This window comes from Prosopis cineraria, unplaced genomic scaffold, assembly GCF_029017545.1.
Source record: "Prosopis cineraria cultivar Desert tree isolate PC_DT_omini unplaced genomic scaffold, ASM2901754v1 PC9, whole genome shotgun sequence".
NCBI lineage: Eukaryota > Viridiplantae > Streptophyta > Magnoliopsida > Fabales > Fabaceae > Prosopis > Prosopis cineraria.
Window position 1 is genome coordinate 19,082,100 of NW_026555340.1, and position 11,748 is coordinate 19,093,847.

Genomic DNA, 11,748 nt, shown 5'->3' on the forward strand with positions numbered 1-11,748 from the left:
ACTTTTGGTCAATTAATATTTAATTTATTAATAGATCATATATAGCGATGATTTGAAAATTAGCATGAGAAGATGTGCGGCTGATGAGATGGTGTACGATGCACTTCAGTCCTCTCTCTTTTTCATGCCATAATTTGGCAACATGTTTTATTGTTGTGATTACTTTCAATAAAGGATAAAATTAGAAAGTCAAGTATTTTTTATAAACCTAAAAATATCATAATTCTAATTCTTTAATTAATTGTTACGTTAACTTTGTGGTGTCGGTTTAAGATTAAAAAAATTAATTTTATATAATTTAAAGATTTTATAAAAAGTGATTTGTTAATATTTATTTTAGCATTCTGGACCAACCAATTAAGATTAACGTATTCATCATTGAAAATTAGAGTAACAACTAACAACTGAATACAAGTTAAGTTTTAGAAAATCTAACGTACCCAACTATTTTTTCACAATTTTTTTTATAAAAAGAGGTGCTTTTTGTTAAATTGAGGGAAAACATAGCTCATTCTATTGGAAATTAAGAGGAGTGAGTGGGTCCATGTTCCCTCTTCCTTTGGAGAAATTTTTAAATAAATTAAATATATTATATCATTTGTAATCCATTCAATAAAAATATGATATTCAAATGATATTAAATAAATTAATTTTAATATTAATAATTATAAAGAGAGAAAAGATAAAAAATTAAATATGTATTATATTATAAAAATAAAATTAATAAAAATATATCATATAAAAATTTATTAAATAATTTATACTTTTTCTGTTTAAAAATATAACTCATTTTTAATCAAATCTTACCTACCATTTATTAATATTAGAATCAATTTAACAAAAAAGCACCTTTTTAATAGAATATTTATTCTAAAATAAAAATAAAATAATTTAGTTAATAACAACATTTTAAAAAATAATTTATATTTTTAAATATCTAATGTCTAAAAAATATTTTACATCTTTAAACAAAATGAATATAAATTATAAATAATATGGCCAATTTACCTCAAAACCAACAGTTAGCGCGCGGGGGCGATTTTAGGATGATAACTGAACCGAATGAGAAAGAAATCGGCGGGCCCACCGTATCTACAGTCGTTGTAATTATAAGAAATTACAAATAAAATAAAAAAAAAATAAACCAAAGAGGGAAGTATGGTTGGTATTTGTTGACTACAGAGACGCGTTTCGTACTTTAGTTCTGGACCCAAGAATAACGTTTGGTGCAAGTGGCTCCATTGCTGTGAAGGATTGGTGATCTTCTTATATTTATAAATTATTTTTATTAATTTCATCAATATTAATAAATAAAATTATAAAAAATAAAAATAAATATAATTTTAAGTAAAAAATTAAAAAATAAATAAATTATATAATATTATTTTTCTCTCTCTTATACTTTTTAATAATAATTTAATAACTTTAATTTAAAACAAAATAATTTATTAGTTAATGACTTATAAAATATATTAGATTATAATTTTAAAAAGCACTTATATAAAGAACCGGTGGGAATAGTAATAATGCAAATTTGATACACTCTTACACAAGGGTAGCTCTATGTTGAGGGGGTCAATTTTATATAACTAAACATGTTATTTGATTTTTTTAGTTTAAATATTTTTTTATTATATCTTTAAAATACTTAACAGATACAAGGAGCAAAGTCAAAAATGAAAAAATGAGGGGGCGAAGACAGTAATTTTATTCTTTGATCTTCTTTCTCAAATCTCAAGTCTCATCTCACCGTGTTAAAGATTTTTTTTTTTTTTTTGTTTGCCTTGAATACAAGGTAGGTTCGCCCCTGCTCTCACACTCTAACAAATCCGGGCAGAGCTTCTTTGTTCCATCTCTCCTGATTTCTATCCGTTCCGTATGAATATGCCTCACATGACATGACATGACATGACATGACATGCATTCCCCTCCTCTTTTAATTCTAAATTGGATTTGAAGGCTTGACAGTGATAGTGATTGGACTGAAAATGGGTGCACATGTAAACCCGTTAGGGTCACCAATCAGAATGAATTAACCATCCATTGTCAATTTTATCATCTTCATCGCCAACAACATATGACTCAGACTTTTATTATAAAATTAGTAAAAGAATATGTGGCAACCGGTGAGATAGCGTACGTCCCTCCTTTCTCTTTTTGGCACAGAATCAGAATGAGAGGGATCTACGTTTGATATTTTAGTCAGAACTGAGGCACAAAATCGTCAGGGCCCACTTCAGGGTTGGTTTGATTTTTTTTGAAAAAAACAAGTTAATAATAAATTGACAATTTTATTTTATTAAAATTATTTTATATATTCCAAAAATAATTATATCATAACAACATTAGAATCATTCAATTAGATAACTTAAGTGAGCAGATCATTATGTAAAAAAATGAATAAAAAAATATACTATCCTAACTAAATAAATAAATATTGTACTAAATACTGAAAAAGAAATAAAAAATATCATAATATATTTAGAACGAATGAGACATTTTGATGGTGATTTTGTGTCCTATGTGGAAAAATCTTGTCCCATTTTTTTAGTTGAGATAGACCCATTTTCACATGATAAGAATGAAATTAGGTAGATCAAGAGGGGAACAAATTTGAACACTCCCAGTTCCAATACATAGACTTAGAGAGAGAGGGTGAGGGTGGTGTGGGATAGTTGGATTTGGAGGATAAATTGAAGAAAGATGGAATGGAAATTCACAAACATTGATTCAGTAATAAGGGCTAATTTTTCATAACATAACAAGAGAAAGAGACGAATTAATAAATGCAGGGCCTGGGAATAAGATGCCTTCTGTTTTTAAAAAATTATTAAAATATTATAAATGATAAATTATATAAAAATGTATAGCTGCTGGGAAGTTGGCATATTTTTATTAACAATCAATTACTGTAATTTAGTAAAGAAAATCATAAATTTAACACTATAATTTGTACAAATGCATGTAAAAAATAAATTTTTTGAATAAAATATAAATAATGAATAAACATGCAACCAAAAAAATATAAAAAAAATACATAATATTAAAAGGAGAAAAAAGTTATAACAACTTGTCTCTCTCTCAACTCAATCTCTTCCGCATAACAAGCAAAGCATCTATTGGGCCAGGGAATGACATTTCACATAGCAACATGGAGGATATGGGCCTTGCAGAATATTGGGCTGGGAAAATAAATTAATCCAGATGACTATGGAGCTATTAAAACCCAGTGACTAATGTAAAATCTTATGAAGAAATTAACGGATAACTATTGGGCCATGCAGAGCAAGAGGTGAATTTTAAGAAATGATTATTTTTCCTGCTTTCTAAAGGGGAATTTTTTTTGGAGAATACAATTGAAGACCTAAAAAATTAATACCAAATTAAAATCTTAACATATCTTAAGTTTTCAAATTCAGTACTAATCATGGCACCTATCGTCTAGTCTTACCCTTATTCTTCTAGTATTATTGTTACATCTTGTTGTCTCATTGACAGAACACAGCCATATTGATCGCGAAAGCCGTCTTGTCTCACAGAAAGATGATATTACATTGCAACAATTAAGTTTATATTCTTTTGCAGGAAGCCAAGGATGGAGGCCATGATTGAAGGCCCTAAGAAAGACAAGGATGATGATATTGGGATTGAACAAGTCTTTTTTTAGAATATACAAATTAAAATCTCACACAAATAGTCTCCTAATCTCTTTCATAATACTAATGCCTTGCCTAATAGGGACTAGGGAAAGTTGTTTAAAGTGGGAGTGAAGTGAAAATAGAAGTAAAGGTAGAAATGAAAGTGAGTTTAAAAGTAAGCAGATAAAATTTTATTTAATGAATATATTTATATTTTGAAAAGATCAAAATATCTATATTTTTTTTTGAAAAAAGAGTCTCCATCATCTTTCTCGTCTTCCCAACCAACTCTGCACAAGGCATGAACTCCATCAGAAATCAATTATTGAACGCCCAACAAATGTGAAATGTAAAATAACATTCAACTTCATCATTTACAATCCAAAATCAAAGCATGAAGTAGATTTTTATTTTTTTTTTTGGTTTTGGGGCGGGGGTTGGGGAGAACAAAAAAACAAAAGCAGACGCAAAGGGAGATCTTGCCATCGGATGTGGAGATTACAGGTATGATACCAATCAAATGCGTTTAGTTGATTTAGTCCGAAAATAGTAAATAAAAACTAGTATTTAAGTAATTTTCTCTCATAGTTTTCTTTGCTTCCTATTTTTTACCTTACAAACAAACGGTAAAAACTACGTGTGATCCATATTGAATTTTTGAAAAGTTACTTATTACTGCCATAGAATCAAAAAATGCCCAAATTTTTCCAAAACCTTGATCTCTCTCAGGCCAACATTTAGGATCCATTTGGATATTTTAAGTTTCACATTAGAAAAGTAGATTTGCATTTTTAAAAAGTTAAAAGCTCTTTGATTAATTTTTTTTGGATAAAAGCAAATCTAAAAAGCCTATTGAAAATGAAATTAAAAGTGAATTTTCTTAATTTAACTTGGGGAGCTTTTTATAAGCACATTTCAAAAGTCTCCTACTTGTGCATGATGAGAGTGGGGGGGGGGGAGAGAGAGAGTAAAAATTAAATAATGATGCTAATAACAATAATAATGATTGAATAAAATAATAAGAACAAAAATAGACCGAAAGCCATGAAGAAATGGAATCTTATTGCCCGTTTGGTTCAATTCCATGCACCAGGATTACAATCCTGATGCATTGGACCTATTCCTAACGTTTGGTTGAGCTTTGTAATGTAAAGGGAATTACATCACGTAATCCTGATTCCCTCAAACTCCGGCATCTAGATTACATAGCTGAACCATATGAATGGGGATTACAGGATGAAGAAAAGACATTATTGCCCTTGAAAAAATACGCCATCGACTTTCCCTGCTCTCAGACCCGCGCCAGTGCTCTTTTGCCTTCTAGAATGATGTTCGATACAAAGAAGGAGGAGGAAGAAGACACCCTCAGATCTTGAATCCCTTCACCGCATCGTCCACCTCAGACCTCGAATCGCACCACTCCATTGTCCACATCATAGATCGTTGCATCAGCTTCCAAACATCACATGTAATAGATTTGAACACCATCACCACCGTGGAATGATTGAGGGCTGCTGCAAATTGAAGATAAAGTGACCCAAGAAGACGAGCCAAGCACGAATCACAGCAATAGAGGACTCTGAGAGGAGCGGGTTTCAGTGTGCTGATTGTTGCTAATTAACCAAGCATGATTCACACAAGAACATCCCTCTTCTAGTCTTTTGGTCTAGGTTTTTGCTAATTAATGATTGTTCAATATTCTATTTTGGATTTTGATTTCATTTTTGCTGGGATATCAAGATGGAGATGAAGAGAGTTATTGGGTTGAAGATGGCTATTGTGAGGCAGAGGAAGGTGAGAGGAGGAAATGAGTGAGTTTTTAAAGGGCATTTTTGTCTATTTATATTTATATTTGTATTTAATTAAGTTTGAAAAATAGTTTCAATCCCATTATTCCTAGTGTCTAACCAAACAAATTCATGTAATCTTGATTACATTAAGCGAGGTTTTTGAATTGTTTATACATAAATTTTTATAAAGAATAATTATTTAAATATTTTATATTTCATTAATCCCTGTAGGTTTAAATCAATAATGAATTATTCATTTTCTCAAAATAAAATTACTTTTCAAGTTATAAAGACCTAATTTAAAATAAACTATAGGAAACTAATTCAAAATTAAAATAAGCTATAAAAACATGCACATATGTTTTTTCTATAAATTTAAATATTTTAATTTTACATTATGCCTACATTTTTATTACTTTTAAATGTACTTTTTATCATATATATTCAAATAATTTTTATTTTATCAACTGATTTTTTAAAAATGTATCTAAATATAAATTTTATTATAACACTAATTTTTATTAAACTAATTTTTATCGGGAGAAATTTTAACAAATGAGTTTTTAGCAAATTAAAAGTCCAACACACACTAAATAAGAAATAGCTTTTCCAATGTACAATCATTCTCGTTGCACCAAGTTTCGTAGTAGGCAAGTAGGGCAAGCAAAGATTTGATGTGATATCTGTTGATATATACTGATCGAAGCCATCTGGATCCAGTGCAATAAGCAACTCGTCAACAAGCTTCATTGACTTAATCTAGCTCACTTAATATTAGGGTTAATCTTACACCTATCATTAATGCCCTTAAACACCATTGACATAAACCAAGATTAGAAGCTCAAACATCACCCTTAGACTTCATTAGAGTCATTAGAATGGCATTACATGGCTGTCATTCATGGACAGCACTTCACACACCCCTGAATGTAACATCTTGAAAATTAAAAATCAAATTAAGTAAATGAGAGTAATTAAGTGAATTACAATGGTGTGTGGTTAGAGAGGTTTAATTAGTGTTTTTTGGTTGTAATTTCAACTTTAAATTTGAGTTGAAGCAAAGTCGGGTTGACTGGACATCAAAAAGTGATAAAATCTGAGGAAGGAAGCTATGTGCATCACCTCTGTTGCGGCGAGGCACTTGAGAGAAGAAATGAAGACGAGGCACTTGAGCCTGCTGATTTGTATGACCGTAACATGAGAGCGGTGAATTTTTGGAGGAGGGACAGAGTTCACAACTCTTGGGATACTGAAGCATGTTGATTGCAAGAATGTTACTATTCTTGATCAGTCTCCTCACCAGTTGGCCAAGGCTAAGCAGAAGGAACCCCTGAAAGAATGTAGGATCATAGAGGGCGATGCTAAAGATCTTCCATTCCCAACTGATTATGCTGACAGATATGTTTCTGCTGGAAGGTAATGTATCTGGTAATCCTTGCTTTTCCAGGCTTTGGTGTCTTACTTTGCTGAATTTAATGTCTGAACTAGCGGGAACACCTCTACCTTCGAAATCAAGGTCGTGTATTTAGTTCATGTAAAAAAAACTGATCTTCAGCTAAAAGGAAAGATCCTTGTTGAAATTAACTTCAAGAGGCATTTTGCTTCCTATTTCAATTCAGCAATATTTATAGATTGGCATTGGTTTGGTATCTTGTAGTTAAAGTGGCAAAACTTTTCATTTTAGTTCAAAGTTTAGGCATGTATTTTGTAGCTTCCGAGAGTAAACTTTAATTTTTCCCCCTTTACTAGTCTCCCAAGTTACGTTAGTTTGTGTGGGGCGCTGACTTTTTGAGGGAATGATGAGTTCTCTGATTTTGGTCTAACATTCAACTTTGAAGTATGGATGTGGCTGGAAGCAATTTTGCAATTAGTTTTGGGGGAAGGAAGAACAGTATAGAAAATTGTGATGCAGTTTCAATGATAGTCTTTTGTAAGACTGTAGATAGCTGAATACCTAAAGATTATAAGGGAAACCATCGGTGAAAATCGAAGTCTTGCATAATCATTAGAAAGGGGGAAAAAAACTTGTCCTCATGTTGACTAAAGCCACATTTTTTATGCATGTTTGATTTCAAGTTAGAAACACCAAAGCCACAGTTTTGGTGCCTTCCACTTAGAAACCAAACACACTGAAATGTTGAGTCTTTTCTGTTTTTCCTGGATGGATCTCACCCTTAATTTATTGTATTGACTTGTGATTGTGCTCTTCAGTATCGAATACTGGCCTGACCCACAACGTGGCATTAAGGAAGCATACAGAGTACTGAAAATAGGAGGCAAAGCATGTATATTGGTCCTGTACACCCAACCTTCTGGCTGTCCAGATTTTTTGCAGATGTGTGGATGCTCTTCCCCAAGGAGGAAGAGTATATTGAATGGTTTTCGAAGGCTGGTTTCAAAGATGTTATGCTGAAAAGAAAGGTCCAAAATGGTATCGTGGTGTACGCCGACATGGTCTAATCATGGGTTGCTCTGTAACAGGTGTGAAGCCTTTTACTGGGGACTCTTCCCTCAAGGTAATGCGCTTTCATACTTTTCTTTGTTACTTTTAATTTGACGAAGCATTAGTCCCAGAAGCTTACGAATTTTTTTTTGTGTAATTTGAGTACCTTATAACTATGCTGAGTCTCAGACCTTTTCTGTGACTTCTGATGATATTATGATTGACAGCAGGATTAGCATTTCAGACATATGCTCGAGAGTAATCTTAAAAATAGATGCAAGTGCTTATTGTGGACTTGGGAATTGAGTTTTCTCTCTCTCTCTCTCTCTCTCTCTCTTAAAGAAAAGACAGTAGAGTTAAAACCTTGTTGGAAGAAAACATTAATAACAAACCTCATCCCGCTAGGTGGTCTTACTGGAAGGAAAAAGGCTACAAAATGCTTCCGGCATATTGGCTGTTCAGATTTGTTTGTTTGCATGTAGGAAGAGTCTTGCAAAGTTAAAGTACTTAGTTGCTCAGCAATGCTTTACAAGCCGATAGTAGCATTGAATGCTCGATAATTGGGAGGGAGAAAAAAAGTTTTGGTTGCTTTTCATTAGCCTGTAACCAGAGTAGCTTCCTTTTAATTTACTGGTTTTCTGTTCTGAATGTCATGAAGTTTGGATGGAACAAAGGAACCCTATTTAGTACTTAGACACGCGCTCGGATAAGCACCATTGCCAAGTGAAACAGACGTCTTCTACTTTTTTTTAGTTTGATAGGTTTGCATTTCTCAGTCATTAAGCCGTTAAGTCAACTAAAATGCATGCACAAGATCAGAGCAAGGTTAGTGTTTATGTGTTCAACTGCTATTGTCGATCCCTGCTGATTCTTCATTCACACTTCTCAATGCAAACTTTATAAGGAAGACATTTGTGCCTAAATCTGGAAAATTGAAAAATGGAAAAGACAGTGAACAGAGAAAACAATTCTTTTGTTTCTGGGAGGTGATGTGTAGATTTCTAGCAATTTTCAATGAAAGGTACATTCTTTTCTGTGAGTCCAATAGCAGAAGTAGGCGTTGGTTGCTCTCCTGTCCAGAATTTCTTTGATCCATCCATTGATTTGTTTTGGCTACTGTCAAGTCTTTAGATCATCACATCAACTTTGAGATGCTTTTATAAGAGTAAATTATACTGAGCCTATATTTTGAGAACCAATCCAAAATAATCAAGTTTGCTAAATCACACAGGCCTATATTTCAAATTTCAAAACTCATTCATACATACATACATCTCTTGAAACAAGAGTAAATTACAAACTTAACTTTTGGTGTGAAATAGTACAGACTTGTCAAAATACACACATACTTCTTTTGATGATAGAATGGATGTTTATGTAATTTCAGCTAAACTTATTAGAGGTCTGTATAATTTACTCTTTATTTTCATGGAGGCTCGTGTAGATTTTTAAAAATAGAAAAGAGAAGCTCAGAAAAATTTCAAGGAAGGTTGATATGACTTGCTTTTTATTTTTAAAGAAAATCTGAATAGTTCTCAAAATTGGAAAGTGGTTCGTATAGTTTGAGGTGAGCTCATGGGAAATTCAGATTCATGTTACTTAATCTTCAGATAATGAACAGTGCAAACATTTGTTCAAAGATATAGTCACTCTATTATGCATAACATCTACATATTTCTAGCATCTAATGTATTTGTACTTGTAGCTTGGACCCAAGGCAGAAGATGTAAAGAAGCCTGTAAATCCATTTGTGTTTCTTTCTCGGTTCATTCTTGGTGCACTTGCAGCCACTTACTATGTATTAGTGCTACTTTACATGTGGATTAAGGGAAAGATTGTTCCAAGGGGCATGCCCATCTAACTTTGTGCCCCAAAACTGGGGTAGGCTTCTCATGTTTTCTCTAAAATGACTGTTTTGTGACATTTTGATGATGATTCTGATGTAAATCCTTTTGCTTTCATTCTTCAATCTTTTCCAAAATATTAGAGATGAGCGGATTCAGGATATCATTATTGCATGCCATTAGTTATTTTACTAATTCACTCAAGAAAAAGATAATTGTATTAGTTTTTACTGGTCATTACAATTCTGCATTTTTCCTTTTGTACATGTTTTTTTTTTTCCTATTCCGGATAATATATTGAAATCTTTGGGTTTAAAGTTTAAACTGAGAAATAGACCAATACTGACAGTGATTTTAAATACAACTTTCCTTTTATTGGAGAAAAGGGACTACGGTGAAGCAAAATAAATGATCATACAGATTTGAATGATTAGTTAGAAAACTTGCATTTTATTCAAATCCAGTAAATTATTGGCCTAAACCGTCTTCATCTTATTCAAGTTAGACAGCCTTAATTGCAAACGTTTTTCTTGGCCAATCCAAAAGATGATTTTACTTATTCAATTTTTTATTGGGAAAAGGTAAACCTATTTTATGGTAAGAAATATAATATTGCTGCTTATTAACATAATAATTATATATATATGTGTGTGCGGTTTTATACATACATACATACCTACATACATACATACATATATATATATAGAGAGAGAGAGAGAGAGGTGTTATTGTGGACTAACCCAATAGACTTGATGGGCCCAAATTGCATTCTCAAACCTTACTTTAAGATTGGTCCAAAAATTTTTTAAGGGGGATTGATGTACGCAAGGGGGGTCTTTTCACTTTTTTTCTTTCCATTTCTCCTTCACTTCTCCCATTCCCACTATTTATTAATTTTATTATTTAAAAAAATTGTTTTATAAAAAAATTGAATGGTGGGGATAGAGAGAAGTGGAGGGAAAAAAATTGAAGAGAGACCCCTCTCCCGTGATACACAAGGACTTTTTCAGGGAGATAATGACCGTGTAGGACTAGGGGTAGTTATGGAACGGGATCAGGACAACTCTATTCTGTGTCCTGACTCAAGGGAATGGGAATAAATTGTTGTCTCATATCTTGAAATTTGTCATGTCCTATTTAAAATATGAGAATGACAAAATTTAAGTTAGATCTCAAGTGTTCAATTTTAAATTACAACTCAATTTTTTAAATTGCAGCAGCTTTGATAAATTTGCAATTTATTTTTTAAATTTTAACATAGTTGAAGAATAAAAAAAAATTGTTAAAATTTAAAATACAAGTTGTAAATTCATTACAACAGAGTTGCAAAATTGAGAGATTAAATTAATTAATCCTTTTAAAATTTTTATATCATTCTCTCATTTAAAATTGGGATGGGACGGGATGGAACCGCCAAAAAAAAATGAAAGGAAGATTTGAAAAAAATAGAAATTAAATAACTAACATCTATGGTGATAATTAAATTTTTAAATTTTGAGTAATTAACATTTTTTTCTTCTCAAACTAACAAAACCTTAATGAAGTGATAATGAAATTCAAGTCTAGCACATAATTTATTAAATTATATAATTTTTTAATTCCAAAAACCACACATGTAAACACCAGAAATCACAAATACCCATATAAATTCAATTAGAGTTACAACAACTATAAGCCTAAAGTGAAGAACACATTAAACAAATTAAAAAAAAAATACATATTTATTGGGCTGAGACAGGACATCCTCACACTAAAACCTGTGTCTCGTGCAATCCTAATTATAATTTTGTCCCGTGTTGCGTTGTTTCAAGACAGGCTAGGTTGGTCTTGTCATGATTGAGATTGGACTTTCATTAATACTATAAAGCAGGACATTGAATATGAAAATGGCAACAAGGACCAAGAACCTTTTTATACTGTGAATTAAAATGTTCCTACTCAAGTCAGAAGGACGACAATGTTTAAAAATCAAAATTTCGATTGCAAAATCTGAAGCTTGGGAATAACTAAGCTTAGTGGTAATTATGCCAAGT

General features: G+C 31.8%; 1 pseudogene; it reads left to right on the forward strand.

The window, feature by feature from the left end:
• Positions 1-5,378: 5,378 nt before the first annotated feature.
• Positions 5,379-9,747, forward strand: LOC129319631 (2-methyl-6-phytyl-1,4-hydroquinone methyltransferase, chloroplastic-like; annotated as a pseudogene).
• Positions 9,748-11,748: the final 2,001 nt, after the last annotated feature.